The sequence below is a fragment of the Furipterus horrens genome, unplaced genomic scaffold (genome assembly GCF_987537825.1).
Source record: "Furipterus horrens unplaced genomic scaffold, mFurHor1.1.pri manual_scaffold_10, whole genome shotgun sequence".
In the NCBI taxonomy this organism is placed as follows: Eukaryota; Metazoa; Chordata; class Mammalia; order Chiroptera; family Furipteridae; genus Furipterus; species Furipterus horrens.
In genome coordinates, this window is record NW_028327180.1 from 19750711 (window position 1) to 19767634 (window position 16924).

Below are 16924 nucleotides of genomic sequence, written 5' to 3' on the forward strand. Positions count from 1 at the left end.
CTATCCTTATTGTATGGCAGTCACTGTTCTGGTCTTGGTGCATATGAAGGTGCAGAAGGCACAGTCTGAACTTCTAGTGGGGGAGATAGGTTGATAATTATGCAAGGGTTGTGATACAATGTATAGAATGGGATAGTAGAGACAATAAGAGGCTGTCATGGGAGACCTGGCTCAGAGGCCTTTCAACCCCACTGAGAGTCCTTGGAAGGCTCTGAGGAGGGATTGAGTCCTGAACTGACACTTGAAGGATGGGGAAGATTAATAAAGGACGTGAAGGGGTAAGGGAGGAGGATACAGATAGAAATTAGTCCATGGATTTGGTAATGAGGGTGCTATAGTGATGTCAGCGTGACCCATTGCGCTAAAGCGGTGGGGGCAGAGGCTGGGTTGAAAGCAGCAGATCAGGAAATGACCAGGGAGGGAAGAAGTGAGGATGAAAGAGAAAAGGTGGGGACAGGCTGGCTGGTGGCTTTAAGATAGTCCTGGGGCCACAGAGGAATCTAGTTTTTATTTTCCGAGCTTGAAAAATCTGTTTAGTGTTTCAATAGCAAACCCAAGGGTGAAGGGCCAGGAGGGATGGGTGGGAGGGCATTTGATGGAGCAGGGAGGTGATAAGGGCCAAGGGTCCGAGGGAACAAGCAGATCTTGCACAGATGGTGGAAGTCACTCCAGAAAAGCAGCTGGGATGGCCTGGTGTAAAGGGAAACTTAATTTTTTGTGTATAAAAGGACAGAGGGAATCCTTGTCCCAATCTGGAACCCTTTGGATGGGATACAAGGCAGAAATCACAAAGTCTAGAGTAAGCAGAATGAGGTGGGTGGGGACTCAGGCAACCCGGAGAGTTTGTCCTTCTAGGAGAGAAGCTGTGACAGGGTTCCAACCACCTCTGTCATGGAAAAATGGAGGTCCAGTGTGGCTGGGGCAAGAGAAGCCAGAATTCTGGATTTTTATGTGAAATCTGATTTTAAAATATTGTCACATATTAAACAAAACAGGATATGGGCCAAACAAGATATGTCTGCTGGCCTAATCTGGCCCCTGGATACCAACTGGCAGCCTCTGATTTGGAAGACCTCTTCCATGGGTTGTTTATTCTGGCCTTTTCTTGTGTCAAATCTATCCTTCCCACGTATGTAGCTGTGGAGAACAATGTTAATATGGAAAATGACATGGATAGTTGGAGAAAAGAAACACAATAATGCATTTAATCCTCCTGCATCTGGTTCTATGCTCTGACCTCTCTAGGACTTGAATTCTGGTGAGTTGATTCCCTATGTCCATGCCTATTAACCAAACGTTCTTTGTGCATTTTAAAGTCCTCTGAAAAGTTGAATTGCTCCAGGAACCAGGAAAGGCTTAATTACTTAGCTTATTACTAAAAATAAAATGCAAAACAGTAATTTTTTTTTCTTCAGTTGGGCCCTGAGACTACAGGGCAAGTCTGAAAAAAATTATAGACACAAACAGGCAAGGTCTCTGTGTGTGCCAAGACAAACAGAACATTTATAATTTATGCTCTGCTTGGCTTTGATTAGTAATCACTTTTTGTGGCAGGATGATCACTGATGGTGCATGAAAACCAGAGAAGATATGTGCAAACCTTGCAGGAGGGAGCAGGTAAGTCAAGGTGCCTTAATTCAGAAACTTGACGAGTGGAGCTATTAAATGCACTAGAAAAATGGATCACAAACTTTGGTGTGCATTAGAGACACCTGTGTGGTCTGGTTAAAACACTGCTTGCTGGGCCCCATCCCCAGTTTCTGATTAGTCAGTTTGGGAGCAGGGCAAGACTTTGTATTGCTAATAAGTTCCCAGGTGAAGCTGATGCTATGGGTTTCAGGGAACCTCTTTTGAGAGCCATTGTTCTGGAACACTTCCAAGATTTACTATTTGTAAATATCACATGGTGTTTACCATATTGTGTTTACATTTCCTTAACTTCATCAAGCCTCTTGCTTTAAAAATGGCTACCAGTGATGTATATCTTTGGACCACTGGACTGGAGATTGGTCTTAGTTGTGGGAAAACAGAAGATGTGCTGGTCCAAGTGGGAGAGACTGTCATGTGTCGCACAGGTTACCTGTTCTCTTTTGGATGCGGTTGTTTCCTCTGGGGTGATCTGTCAATGTGTTCATTTGGCGGCAGTGATATCTTGATTATCAAGCTGTTGACTATCAGCTCCTAAACCCACCCTTCTGTGCTGCATTGTGATGTGGGGGCTAAAACTCTGCAGACCACCTTTCGGCTGGGCCTGTGGTTCAGTTAATGGGAGGATCTAGAGGGAGTGTACATGATGGACGAGGAAGAAAGACTTGCTTCTTCTGGTCTACTTCTTGTTCCTGTCAATGTTGCCCCAGAAGTGGTGATTCGTTTGGACAATGGCAGCTGGTTCCAGTTTCTGGTCCTACCCCCCTCTCAGAATCGGGCTTGTTGCAGCCCCTCAGAGAGATATTAGTGTAGTTATTGTTTTTTCCTTCTGAGGTCTGGGCTCAGGGTCCTTCCTCCAAGTTCCAGAGACGCTGGGGCTAGTCCAGCACACATTTCCCTAGGGGCCTGAGTCCTCACTGTTCAGGGTCGCTGTTCCAGGCTTCCCATTTCTAATTATTCCAGCTGTTTCCCTTGTTTTCTCAGCCTGAGGGTGGCAGCTGTCTCCTGCAGTAAGGCTCTGTGTTCAGGGTTCCCTTTTATTTTTTCAGGCCTCCAATATTTGTTTACATAATTTCCTGTATTACGTTTTCTGTTAAAAGAGCAACAGGTTTTTCTTGTTTTTTTGTTTTTGCTTTTTCTGACCGAACCATGAAACTGACAGTGTCCACCTCACTGTGATGCTGCACTCCACCCCAGGCTACTGCCTTCTAATTCCAGAATGTGGGTAATGTCACAGCTTCAGAAACTGCCCAGGAAGCATCTAAACTGCTGTCTTTCTATGGCTGTAGTTCCGTAGAACAGAATCAGAACCATCTGAGCTGCTTGTTAAAAAGACACATACCTGGGCCCCACACCCAGACTTTCTGCATTTGAGACAAACTTTCTAGGTGAGTTTCTGTGCTGGTTATGATGATTAATTTTCTGTGTCCACTTAGCAAGGCTCCGGTGCCTAGTTGTTTGGATAAACATCCATCTAGATATTGCTGTGAAGGTATTTTTAGACGTGATTAACATTTAAATCAACAGACTGAGTGAAGCAGATTGTCTTCCATAATATGGAAGGGCTTCATTCAATCTGTTGAGGGCTTTAAGTCCAAAGACTGAGGTTTCTGAAAGAGAAGGAATTCAGCCTCAGGACTGAGCAAAGAAACCCTGCCCGAGTTTCCCATCTTCTGACCTGCTTTTCAGATCCAATGCTTACCTGAATTTTCAGCCTGCAAGACTTGCCATATGGACTTTGGACTTGTTAGCCACCATAATCTTGTGAGCCAATTCCTTAGAATCTATCTCTCTATCTTCTATCTTCCATCTCTCTAACCATCCATCCTATTGGTCTGTTTCTCTGGAGAACCCTGACTAATACAATAGAGCAATAGAGGTGGGGCTCAGGAATCAGCATTTTAACTAGCATTCGAGGTGATTGGGATGTGTTGGACTATGAAGCTCTCTAGTGAGAGTTTTAGAGAGCAGAGAACACTGTGGAAATAGTCACCAAGCACTCTGAAACAATTAGTTCACTTATGCATTTGCACATTAACTATTTCTCAGGAGCTACCACAGGCCCAGCACTAGGCATATTGCAGTGTATAAGACAGATCTAAGCAAATCTCTCCAGAGGACTGAGGTCTCAATTCTAAGGACTCTTGTTGACATAAGAAATATCCAAGCCTGTAGAGAATTTTTATAAGCATCTATTTGAACCAAACTGACAACATACACTTGGGAGCAAGATCTCAAATGCTCCCATGAATAAGTTTTGCAGCTCCTTTTATGACCTTGAAATTAAGGCAGGGCCATGAGGAAGATTGGATAAAGTAAGGTGGAGATTGGATTATAGGTAACAAGATGATGTGTTCTCTTGAGGGTTAATAAACCCTCCTAGTATTTCAAAGGTATCTTAAGCTAGATGCACAAGAACAACGGATAGGGTTGGCTTAAAACCTTTCACTAAAGTAGTTATTGACTTGGAGCATGACTCTCCACCACGACCTGCCCAGTTAGGAATTTATGATCAGATCACCCTGGGAGGTTACTTCCATAGTAACCCCCCTTTTATTCTATCCACACTCTTAAAGGGAGTCTTTCTGAGCAGTTAAAAAAATAAGCCTCTTATACATCTTAAAGGTCTACAGCTATCCTCTCCCCCTGTTTTTACACTAAAATTTTTATTCCAGCCATAATACATGTACCTTTATGATGGCTCCATACTTTAAAAATATTTATTTTACCCTTAGAGTCAGGTCTCTTGGCATTTAAGTTAAAGTCTTTCTCTTATTTTAGTAAAAATATTTTAAATTAATATCATGTAGTACTTATTGTGTTCCATCCCTTATATTAAATACTTTGCTTTTTGGGGTTCACAGTTTAGTGAGGAAATGCCTGATATTCAGCCACTGAAATATAGCAGAGTTGTTATAAAGGCATGTAAATGGGTTCCCAGAGGACAGGAGGGGCTCCATTCTGACGCTGGCTGCAGGAGGCAACCTCTTCTCTATCCATCCAGTTGGGCATGACCCTTGAATTGATGAGTTCAGTTATTTTGTATGAGGACCAGAGGATCAAGTTACAGGGCACCCTGTCATTTTGCCCTTCACATTAGGTCATGAATTTAATTTCTGTTGGCTTCTGTTTATTTGGTGCCAGACTCATTGCTGGAGAGAGAGAGAGAGAGAGAGAGAGAGAGAGAGAGAGAGAGAGAGAGAGAGAGAGAGAGAGTGTGTGTGTGTGTGTGTATCTGTGTGTGTAGAGGTGGGGAGGAATGCATTGAAAGTGAAGTTGTTCCAGGGAGATAACATTGAGTCTTGATCTCACATTTTATTAATATTTCATTGTCCTCTTGGCTTTTTTTTGTCTCTGTCTTTGCTATGCTCTATACATTTGAGAACACAGCTTAATCACAATATATAACAAATTAAGGTGATAATGATTCTTTTTGATAATATGCTATTTTTCTTTGAATGTTATTTTAGTGAATGCTGTGTTCTAAGTTTCTCGTAAGACACTGATTTTCCAAGATGTCCCAAAGGACTGTACTGCATATCTTATTTGCAGATAAGAAGAGCTGGAGTTGATTAGTATCTAAGGAATACATGTATCCTGAAATAAAGAAGATTCATTTATATACTCAAACACAATTTTAAATTACTAGATCTTACTTCAAAATACACTTTTGAAGATAGTTTTTGAATCCCATGGCCAATGTTCAAATTAATTGAGGCTAAAGGAAAGTTAATGTTTGATTTATTTGCCAATGAAACGAGGAGAATTAATGCATTATAAATTTTTTATGCCACAGTATTTGAGTTAGTCATCTTTTATGAAGCTGATGCCAGCAAAAACATCCTATTTGTATCCAAACTTAGAATCCTTAAGTCATAGCATTTTACTTAAGAAAGAAGCCGTAGTCCTTATCATTTTATATTTTAACTCTTTATTGAAGTTTTATATTATGGGTTTATGGATATACACACACAAGTGTGTACAGACACACACATACACACACAGACACAAACACAAATAACCACAGATCATAAATAAATACCATGATGAATTTTTCCTACCTGAGCTTACCTCTGTAACCAGCACCTGGATGGATACGTAGAATATTATCAAAACTCAGAAGCCCCTTCATGCCTCCTTCAGGTCATAACCCTCACCGAAGGGTAACCACTATCTTAACCCCAACAGCATAGATTAGTTTTGCTTTTATTTTTGTGTGTGTTTTATATAAATAGAATCACAGATTGTGCATTATTTTACTTATATTTTATTTAATTGCTCTGACTGGATGTACACTTCGACTAGTGGTGGCCAACATTTGAATAAAACTAGGAGGCCTTTTCAAACATTGAAGAAAATATAAAATATCCATCAATAACTCTTATATTGCTTACATGTTAAAATGATAATATTTGGGGTATATTTGTTTAAATCAGATATGTGACTAACTAATAATTTTATCTGTTATTTTAAAACTATGTCAGCTAGGAAATTTAAAGTTACATATGAGACCTGTGTTCTATTTCTATGCGGAGCATTGATTTAAAGTGTCAGCAGGGCTAAGAGGGGCTTGGTGACTTGAACACTAAGGATTCTGAGTAACAACCTCTCAATGATGCCATCAAGCTATTTCATTTTCCATCAGAAAGTGTTCTGCTCTAAGCTCTCAGGCTGAAGGCCAACATGTCTAGTCTCTGGATTTAGGGGAGGCAGAGACTTGCTCACCTTGCTATACTTTCAGGACATATTCAGAACAAAGTAACTTCATAAATGCCTCAATTTAACCAGGTATTTTTACATACATACCTTCCTCCCAGCTCATGTCTTGGTTCAAATTGCTCCTCTTCTTAGAAAGACCTCCCTTCTCCTACCTGATCCATTGGGTGGTACCTGTCCCTGACCTCTTCTCTACGCCCTTTTCTCTAGCTAGACTAGGTGTGGGTTCCAAAAAGTCTAATTTGCAAAAGGTTGTTGTAAGTTAGTGTTTGGTTTTCAGTGTACATCTTCTTGTCAAGCCATGATGGTAGCTGAAGTCCTTCGTCAATTGATGAATCTTATTTTACTTATAATATCTCTGAAGCATACTATTGACATCTCTATTTTGGTTATGCTAATTAGAGGCTGTGTGGGACACAGTAGCCTCAATATAGGATAGGAAGCACAGTCTGGCATGGGAGGTGGTGGCTAAGTGCTCTCCAATGATCTATGGATTCCCTATGTGAAAGCAGAAAATTCAGCCACTTCTTAGACATTCAAATGGGATGAAATAAATAACTGGTACTCAGGGTGTAGAATCCATGAAAGTGTTAGGTTAATAATTGTGCTCAATATTTGTATTTTTTTAACACCCTCTCTCCTACTACCCCAGCATCTATCATTGGTGTGGGGAAGGTAGGATACGCTTGAGGCCCTGAACAAAACCAACAAAAATTCCTCCTTCACACAACTTATATTTTAGTTGTTGGACAGACAATATACATATACATGCAGAGCAAATTATATGGTATATTAGAAGGTGATAATTGATATGGAGAAAAAATAGAGTGGATTTTGGGATCATTTGCTGGGAAGATACATGGTGTATAGCACATGCATGAAGAGAAGTCTTCCCCACAGACCAGCAATTCTCAAAGTGTAATATAGGTTCTCAGGGTTCTTGGCGTCAAAGCCATTTACATAATACTTGCAATTCTTAGATGTTATTGTCATTTTAAGTCTCATTCTTACATGAGTGTACAGTGGAGTTTTCCAGAGAGCGTGCTGTAGCACAGACTGCCTGCAGAAGCAGATGAAAATCCAGCTGACTTTTATTAAGCCAGACGTTAAAGAGATTTGTAAGCATGAAGACAATGCCATTTTTCTCATTAACTTTCTTTTTTGTTTTGAAAAATAGTTAAAATTTTCATACACATGATTAATAAACTGGTGCCAAGCAAATCTGAGGAAGAGATATGTGGATAGACTTCTCCAAATGGGTAAAGCATGGACGTATTTGTGTTCCAAAGAGATACCTCAGGAAGGGTGAGGGGAATAACTAGGAGGACAAGATGACAGGTTCTATGGAATTCAGTTGGTTTCTTTCCCTAGTCACCTCTGTCCTTGTTTGGTCAGCTCATGTATAAAGTGGCTAAAGCAGCAGAGCTAGAGGTTATGCATGGGCTTCCACACAACAGAGGGAATTGGGCCCTAGCATAGATGATTTACTTACCTGCCAGCAATGAGAACAACATTCAGTCTTCAATACGGCATCATTCCCCAGAGATCAGCCAGCCACTGTTGTCAGAAACTGTTATCATAGTATCTATGCAGCATCACTTCCAGTCAAGGGACTCATGTTATAGCAGGTAAAGTATGACAGTGGTTTCTGCCCATGCAATTCACTGGTCTTACCAAGTTCCCTACCACTCTAATGCAGCTGGCCAGATAGAATGGTGGATGGCCTTCTAAAGATTCAGTCATGGTTCCAGTTGGATGGAAACACCTTGCATGGCTGAGAGAATGTCCTCAGAATGATCTATATATTCCAATTAAGCAATTAATAGATGGTGTTTTCTCTCCTGTAGATTGGACTCGTGTGTCCAGGAAATCCAGGAGTGGAAATAGGAGGCATCTTTCTTTATTAACCTTATAACTATATTTTATTAGCAATTTTTTCTCATCTGTCGTTTTGGATGAAGCTAGTGTGGCAGACCTTGGTCCCAAAGGAGGAAGGTTTCCACTAGAGGATACAACAATGGTTCTATGAGACTGGAAGTGGGAACTGCCACTTGGCCACCGAGGCTCCACATACAAGTCCATGAGCAGTGGTGGGGGGATTGGTTCTGACTACTGAGGGTCGCCACTAAACATGGGGGCCAGAAAGAATGGATCTGGAATTCAGGTGACGCCCAGGGGAGCATTTTTATACAGTCACATCCTGCAATAAAAGTCAATGGACAACTCCGATTGTCCAATTCAGGCAGGACTCTGATAGCCTAGACACTTTGGGAATGAAGCTTTGTGTCACTCTACCAGGCAGAGAACTATGACCAGCTAAGGTGTCTGTTGAGGGCAAAAGGAATGTGGAATGGGTAGTAGAAGTAAGTGAGAAATATCAGCTAAGACCACACGACTAGTTGCAGTAAAGAGGATTGTAACATTATGAGTACTTCTTTCTTATTTTGAGATATGTATCAACAAATTCTTTGCCCCTCTTCCATTTTCCTACCACATAAACTTACATCTCAGTAGTTAAGTTGTAGAATATCAAAGGGGAAGTATGACTCAACTAGAAGAAGAACAAAGATCACCAAAAGATGGCTAAAGTGACTTTGTGTCCTTTTTGGAAGAGAGAGTTGGTATTTAAGTTTGGAAAAGAGTTGCATAATGTCAGGTAGAGGCATGACTTGGAAGTAACTTGTATGTGGAAGTTAAGTATAGTCAAAAGAGGTATGTAGACCAGGAGAGGACCTTGGTGGCTTTGTCATGTGTCAGTGAGGCTAGTACTAAGTTTCCAGATTCATTTCCTCTGTGGTTTGGGGTTAGGATGAGGTTAGGGTTGACTACAAAAGAAATATGCATGAGATTTGGAAAGCGGAAGTGAAGCAGCAGGCCTCACACTCTGAGCTTGATGGGAACCACAAGGCACGTGTGGCTCCTGCTCACGGAGGCTAATCTGCAGGCGCACCTTATGTACACAGGGCAGCCTCTGGGTCCACATTCCCCTGCTCCTGTCAGGTCTCCTCCTTCAGTTTCTTGGAATTTCAATGTGTGCATGCCTTCATGGTGAAGGGCACCAGCTCCTTCTGCACATCACCAGCGTTATTGAGATTGGAAGGAGTGAGAAACAGATACAGGTTCTAGTTTATCTTCCTGGGTTCCCCAACTTCACACTCATCCTTTCTTACCTGCTAATTCTCAGACCTGCAGCACCCATAGGCTTGCACCAGACATGTGTAGGCAATAGCCTTTCATTGGGTTCTTGACAGTTGCGCAATCGCATAAGTTCAAGTATGATAGATCTCGTATTGTTTCTGTGTGACAAATTCTTGTTTAAATCCTCATGAATACAAATGGATTCTGTTTTTCTTTAAGCTAACCCTGACCAATATATAATAATTCACAAGATAATGGTCCATCTTTCAATTTCATTTAATGGACAGATGTTAAATAAATGAAGTTATTTAGGAGATTATTCTGTGTTTCTTCTTTATCAGCAAACACTTATTTTCTAATCCCTTATCACTAGTTGATGTATACATCCAATCAGTGTTTTCCAGACTGTGTATGAATGCAGCAACAGATAAGGTTGGTGGTTCCTGCCTTCAAGAGCTAATGGAAAAAACAGACATGTAAATGGCTAATGTGGCTTTTATTGCCACCTCTCCACTAAACTGCTCTTTAAAGGCTGTTGTGGATTGACCTTTGTTGTGGATTGATCTTTGAGGCCTCCCTAATTGCCAACCCAGTAGCTGTTTGCTTACCCTCATTCCATTTAACATCTACAGAAGCAATGGACATTGGGCATTTCTAACTATTTTTTAGAAATCAAGCTCTGTAGGAGCAAGACTCTTGTTTGTCTTTTTTTTTTTTTTTTTCTTTCCTGTATCCTCAACACACAGAACAGGCAGAGTAGTACCCAGTATGAGGAGGTATTAATCAATATTTGTTGAATAAGTGATTGAATACATTTGCTCTTTCTTAAGATTTGCTGTTGGTTTCTGAGGTATTTCTACTAATTTCTCCTCTTCTTTTTCATTGGCCTCTCCTCTGAAAATATAGGCCTTCATCAATACCAGTTCTCTTATACTTCCTCCTTCTAGATTATAGTTATTAAACAAATATTTAATGGGTCCTTCATATGCACCAGAAATTATGCTAGTTACTTGTGACCAAACAGTGAATAACTCAAGCCTGCTTCTGCTCTGATGTCATCCAGCTGACTTCAAACACCATCGCCATGAAGATGAATTACAACATTTAATTACTTATAGGACATTTTTTAATGGATGCCATCAGCTCAAATTCAATATGTTTATAACAGAAATTGCCGTTGTTTTCCAGATTATTCTTACTTCTAAGCACCTGCATCCTTCTGGTCACCACCCTTTATCTTTCACAGCCTGCCAGTCATTCACTCTTGTTGCTTCTTTCTTGTGTCTGTCCCTTTCTTTGCTGCTGACCGAGTTTTCTTGTCCTCACTCACTGTGTTTACTGTCAGCCACCCAACTCCATTCCTTCGGAAGCTCCTCCATACCCTCCTTCCCTCTACCACCTCAGAAGTTGTCCATGGCTCCCCGTTTTTTGAACACAGCCTCTGAGGCTCTCCCACATCTGTCCCCAAATCTCCTGGTCTACACTTATCAGTTTACTGTTTTCCACCTTCCCTGGCCATTTCTGGGCACTTGATTAGCTAAGGGCTGTCTCAGTCTGGAATGTCCTTCGCTTCTTTTCCAATTCAAATCCTCTCGACCAGTCAAGTTTTGGCTCATCACCTCCCAAATGAATCCAGCAGGAAGAAATCATTAATTTTTCTACTGTCCTCCACTTGCACTTTTTCTGTTTTGCATTATAGTAATTATTTACATGTTTTCTACCCCTAGTAGACTGTCAGCTCCACAGGATATTTTACTCATCTTTGTGTCTCTAACAACAGCATCTAACAGAGGAACTGAGAGTGGTCATGCTCAATAAATATCTATTAAGACGTATATGGGGGTGATAAGAAAAGCACTTTACCGAGGGAGAAAGTTTCACAAAAAAGTAAGGTAAGAAGAATCCCCACAGGTGGGACCAGCAGTGTAATACTTAGAACCTGCGACTATCAGAGAGAAGATTTTACAAGGCCCAGCCTGGTGAGTGCAGGAATGATGGGGAGTTTGTATGAAGAAGGGAATGGAGCTCAGTGATACAAGATTTGAAACACTTTTGACTTCAGAAGTCATTTTCATATAGGAACTTGTGGGAAATGCCTCTCATTTTTTGGAGCGATTCTAGTCTTGACTGATTCTAACATCAGCCAGATCTACATTCTCTCACTCTCCATTTCTCCTTAATGTTAGAGCCTTCCGAGCGTAAATGAAAAGGTACCTGAGTTATGGAGGGATTATAAAAATTTAAGGATTTATCATGTGGTGTCTGACTTCCTCTTTTTCTGTCTCTGAAATCTCTCTGTGTGTCTTCTCCATCAGTAAATGCATCTTCTAAGTAGATATCAAGAAACTTAAGCGGTATTATCTTGGAATTGTAAAGGCTATGCATTTGGATGAATATAGTCTCTCTCTCTACACACACACCCACAAACACACTCTCACACACACACACACGAGAGACTGAGGCCCATGAACATGTGTCTAAATTGTGTTCTTCTGTATCCATTGAGAAGGTGACTTTCAGAAGCTGTTCATTCATGACTCAGTGACTCAGCAAGAAGTGGCTTTGCTGGGCTTGTATACAGAATCAGGCTTCTTTGATCTGGTGACTCTGTAATTTTGAAAAGCTTTAATTTTTATTCCACAACAGAAGAAAAATGCAGCTTACTTTTTAGAGCAAAGGCGAGTTATTTGCGAGTTATTGCAAAATACCACAAACAACAGCAGCCCAGGAAGGGAAGGGCAGCGTGGGCAGCCTGCTGACAACTCTCTGGACAGATTAGAAAAGTGTGTTCCAGCCAGAGCTGGGATTGACAATGAATAAAACCACATCCTCCACAGAAAATATTAAACTTGAGAGCGGAAGAGATTTTATTTCTTTGTTCAGCCCTCTGAATTTTAGAGCTTACAAGTAGAATGATCGTAGTGATGTGGTTTTAGTGCCAGAAGACGTATTGTTATTATTCTGGCTGCTCATCTTGTGGAGGGACTAATGCGTCTTAATTTAGGGTTATTAGCACTAGATAATATTTGCAAACAAGGAGCAAATGTCACTCTACTTACTGTAAGGTGCATTCTATGGTCATCCTTTAAAACAAAGCCAAATACTTGTGAATAAAGTTGATATATAGCAGGACAGTTTCTACTCCTCCCATCATTTGAAGATTCTTGACAGCATTCTTCTCACTGTCAAAACTTTGATTATCCAGTTGGGATGTTTTATTTTTCTGTGTATTGTCTGTGGCATAATCTATTTAGATTTCATTTTGGGGATCTGCTGTCCTTGGCAACTCAGATTTGGGGTCTGATGTCATACAGATGTGCATGGCTTGTGCTGAGGTATTTATTCAACTTTAGGTCTATTCTTCACCAGCAGGCAAGACTCGGCCAAGACCAGATCCTGTCTTGTTCCCTGAAGCCCTAGAGATGTTTGGTAGCACCACTTAGTATATTTTATCTATAATAAGTATGATTTTTTTTACTAAGATCATGTTTTAAGTTTCCAAAATATGTCTACAAAAAATTGTCTATATTCCTAAAAGAAGTGCGAAGAAACAGTTAACTCATGTTGGTGCGTTTGTTTATTGAACAACTTTTCTAAAGATCTTGATTCATGTTTTGAGCAAGCATTGTTAATTCTACTCTAGCAACCAGCCAATGGTCAGTTTTATCTTCGACCTAGCAAGGGAGACTGGATACTTGGAGACACAAGGTCTTCTGTCATGGCCAGGCCTGGCCACTCAGCATGTGGAAGGGCTGGGACTATGGGCCTTTAGGTCTGTTTCCTTTGGTCACTAGCCATGTGTCCTCCACGATCCCTCTCAGTTCATTCCCCACAAGTATTAGCCAGGTAACAAACAGAAAATTTGATACTGAATATTTTCCAAAAAATTAAAACTTGTACTTTTTGGCACATTTTATTCTTATGGGGGGGGGGGGAATTTCCAACAGCATGTAGACCTACAAATGAACCACCTAATTAGGACAAGATTTCTTACTAGTAGAGAAAAGTATTTCTCATTTACTTTAGGTGCCTATAATTTCAAACTTGAGAGTTTTATATAAAACGCTTGAAAAAGAAATAGTACAATAAATATGCTAAAAGTTGAGCACCAATTTAGCTAATTCGTTCCTCTGTTGGAAAGAAAAATGAAGCAAACATTGAAGTCTGATTGTACGAGACACCGAGTCATGAGAGGAGAAAAGAGGAATAAGGTAGAAACACATTTTTGTATGTCTCCCCACTCCCATCTTGGTGGAAGCCAAGTTCAGTTGTACACAGGGCCTGTTGTAGTTCTTCAGATTTTTACATGGCTCACCTCTGCTTGTGCACACCCTCTGTCTGTAATGAATCTACCGGGCCTTGAGATTTTGTGTGAAATCCAGGGGATCCTCTCACATTCCCCTGCTTAATCGGGCACCTTGCTGGCAGCCCCTGAGTCCACAAGAGCCCGACAGCACTGACAGACTCAGAAGAAAGGTGAGGCAGACAGTGGGGCCTTCCCTGGGCTTTGGGACACTTAATTTTATCTCCAATGTGTAAGTGTCCTTGCTCGGTTCATGAGTAAAATCCATTTTTCCATGTTTTTAAAATAATTAATTTATCTAGATAATAGTAGAAAATCATTTGCCCAAGTGGCACTGAAAAGTATCTTACTTTCTCTGAGCTTCAGTTTCCTCCATGGTAAAAGAGGTATTTGACATGTTTCTTTCCATCATGAGAATATTTGAGTCTATTTTTAACCTGTTACTAATTTGAACAAGTGATCATATTTTCTCTTAGAAAGGGGCAGGGTAATTCTGCTACTTATCTGGGGGTCCTTGCAAATTGTTTCAATCTCAAGCACTAAGAAGTGGGTGTGGAGTTTACTTTAAAGCCATCCCGCCTTTTGTCGGGCGACTACTGATTTTTATTTATTTTTAATTAATTAACTCTTATAATTGCTCATCCCTCTATGAACAGTACTTAATAGTTCATAAGAAGTGTTGGAGGAAGCCTGAGATGTCCCTATAGTTCTGTGTGGCTTTCAGACCAAATTGTGCATAAACATCAAGTTTGGTTATTCCTAGTAGCGGCTCTCCACAGACCTGGGCCACACTCTTCATGGCCGTTGCTTTGGGTGAGGGAACAATAGACTGAGTTATTTCTCAATGTGTATTTTTCCAGACCGAGAACTTTAAGGGAGTGTTTGGTTTCTGAAAGAATAAAATCGGAACTCTCCCGCGGAGTGACAAGGTGCTCTGGGACCTGGCCCGTGCTGATAAGCCTGACCTCGTCTCCCACTCCCAGGTCTCCCCGAGCCAGCCAGCTTGCAGCCCTGTCCCTCAGCCACTGCTGGTGGCTCCCAGTGGCTCCCCTCAGGATGGTCTGAGCATCCCTCTGGCCTTTGACCAATTGCTCTGTCTTCAAATTTTCATGGCTGCCTCTTTCTTTTTTGTTTTTAAATTCTTTCTCTTTTTAAATTTTTTAATTTATTGATTTGAGGGAGGGAGAGAGAGAGAGACTGATTTCTTATTTCACTTTTTTGTGCATTCATTGATTGCTTCCTGTATGTGCTCTAACTGGAGATTGAACCTGCAAACTTGGCGTATCAGGACGATGCTCTAACCAACTGAGTTACCTGGTCTGGGCTCCTCTTTTTTACTGTTTGAGGCTCTGCATATGGTCGCCTGATAAAAATGTTCCCCCATTCCCACCCCATCCCCAGGCTCAAGATTATCTACCGCATCATCTGGTTTCATTTTCTTCACAGCAATTAATCCTAGGTAAAATTATTTTGATCATTTATTTGTTTAATTGTTTTATCATCTGTCTCTCCCTCGTGAAATGTTATTTCCTCGAGAACACAAACTTTGTTTTGGTTACCACTGTATTCAGCAAATATTTACTGAGTAAATGAATGAATGCTCTATGCCAGCACTTTCCTATAGAACTTTCTGTAATGGAGAAAATGTTCTATAATTCACTCTGTTTAATATGGTAGACATGAACATGTGCCCATTAAACACTTGAAATGTGTATGGCCACTGTCACTGAGAAGCTGAATTATAAGTTATAGTTACTTGAAATTAATTTATAACTTAAATAATCACATGTGGCTCTAGTGGCCATGATATTGGACAGTGAGGCTTTATTTTGCCTTTGGTACTTATGATTGAATCAATAGCAAGATATCAATAATCATGTCAATGGCAAGAGCAATAGCAGCTTTTGGAGTGTTCTCCTTAATGATATGTTCTCTTTTTATTTCTTAATTGGATCAGTGGAGTAGAACAATCTCATCCAACAAGCCCATGAAGAATCATCTTTTGGAATATAGTTTTTAGCACCTTTAGTGGGAGCAGCAAAGAAAAATTTATTGGCTGTCCTATGCTTTTTAGGGTTGACCTCTTTATTATTATGTTTTACGTCTATCTCAATAGATAAGATATGAAATGGTTCTCAATTCAAAGAGCACTATTGAGTGACTGAGTTTTAAAAAATAAAAATTTCAGGGGAAGACATTCACTCTTATGTGGGACTCTTACTTCACACTGTAATTTATTCAGGGGAAGCAAGGAGAACCAACACCCCCATTCATACTTAAATCAGAACAAAGCTCTTTTGTAAAGAAACTGTTTATGTACCCTCAACACTTTCAAGGCATCATTTGGGGCGTATTACCTCACAGGTGATTTACATTTTCTGTTTAGTATCACTTCTTTGCCTCAGCCTGTGAAAGGAAGTTGAATGGAGAATTTTTTCCAGGTTTGCAGCTTTCCACTGTTGAAGCCTATAGCAATGCTCCATGTACTTGCAAGTGTGCTGCTCAGGGAATAACAGTTTTAAGACTGCAGACTTGTCCATCGTTTATCATCATTATATGGTGTCTGTCAACAGAAAACCATTTCCCAGAATCCCATAAGGAGTTGCTCCATAAAGAAGCATGGAGTCTTGTGACAAGAAAAAGGCATTGCTGTGAAGAGTAATAGGAAAGGGGGTGGGGGGATAAACAGAAGCTTTTAGAGCTAATTCATGGCTGGCGTCATCTCCATTAGCATTGGGACTGTTTGACGTTGAGTTCAGAGAACATAGCCAGGGCTGGTTTCCATCTGTCATGGTGATTAATGGGAGTATTGTTAGGTAATAATAGTTTAATAACATAGCTGGAGCCAAGGAGACACACCAAAAGTGTATATGTAATTCTAAAACCAAGGGGAACTGTGGATAAAACCACAAGAGCCAGAAAATTGGGGTCCTGTTCCCAGCTCTACCACTCAGAAAAGGGCCAGGGAGAAACTTTTCTCAAGGTAAAGATGGTTAAAGTAGTCTACCATGGGGTGAAGAGCACTCTCAGGAAGAATGGCGATTCTGATGTACCTATATTTCAAGAACTGCAAAAGTTGGTTAACAATAACTCCTCTGAGACTTACTAATTGAGACAGCC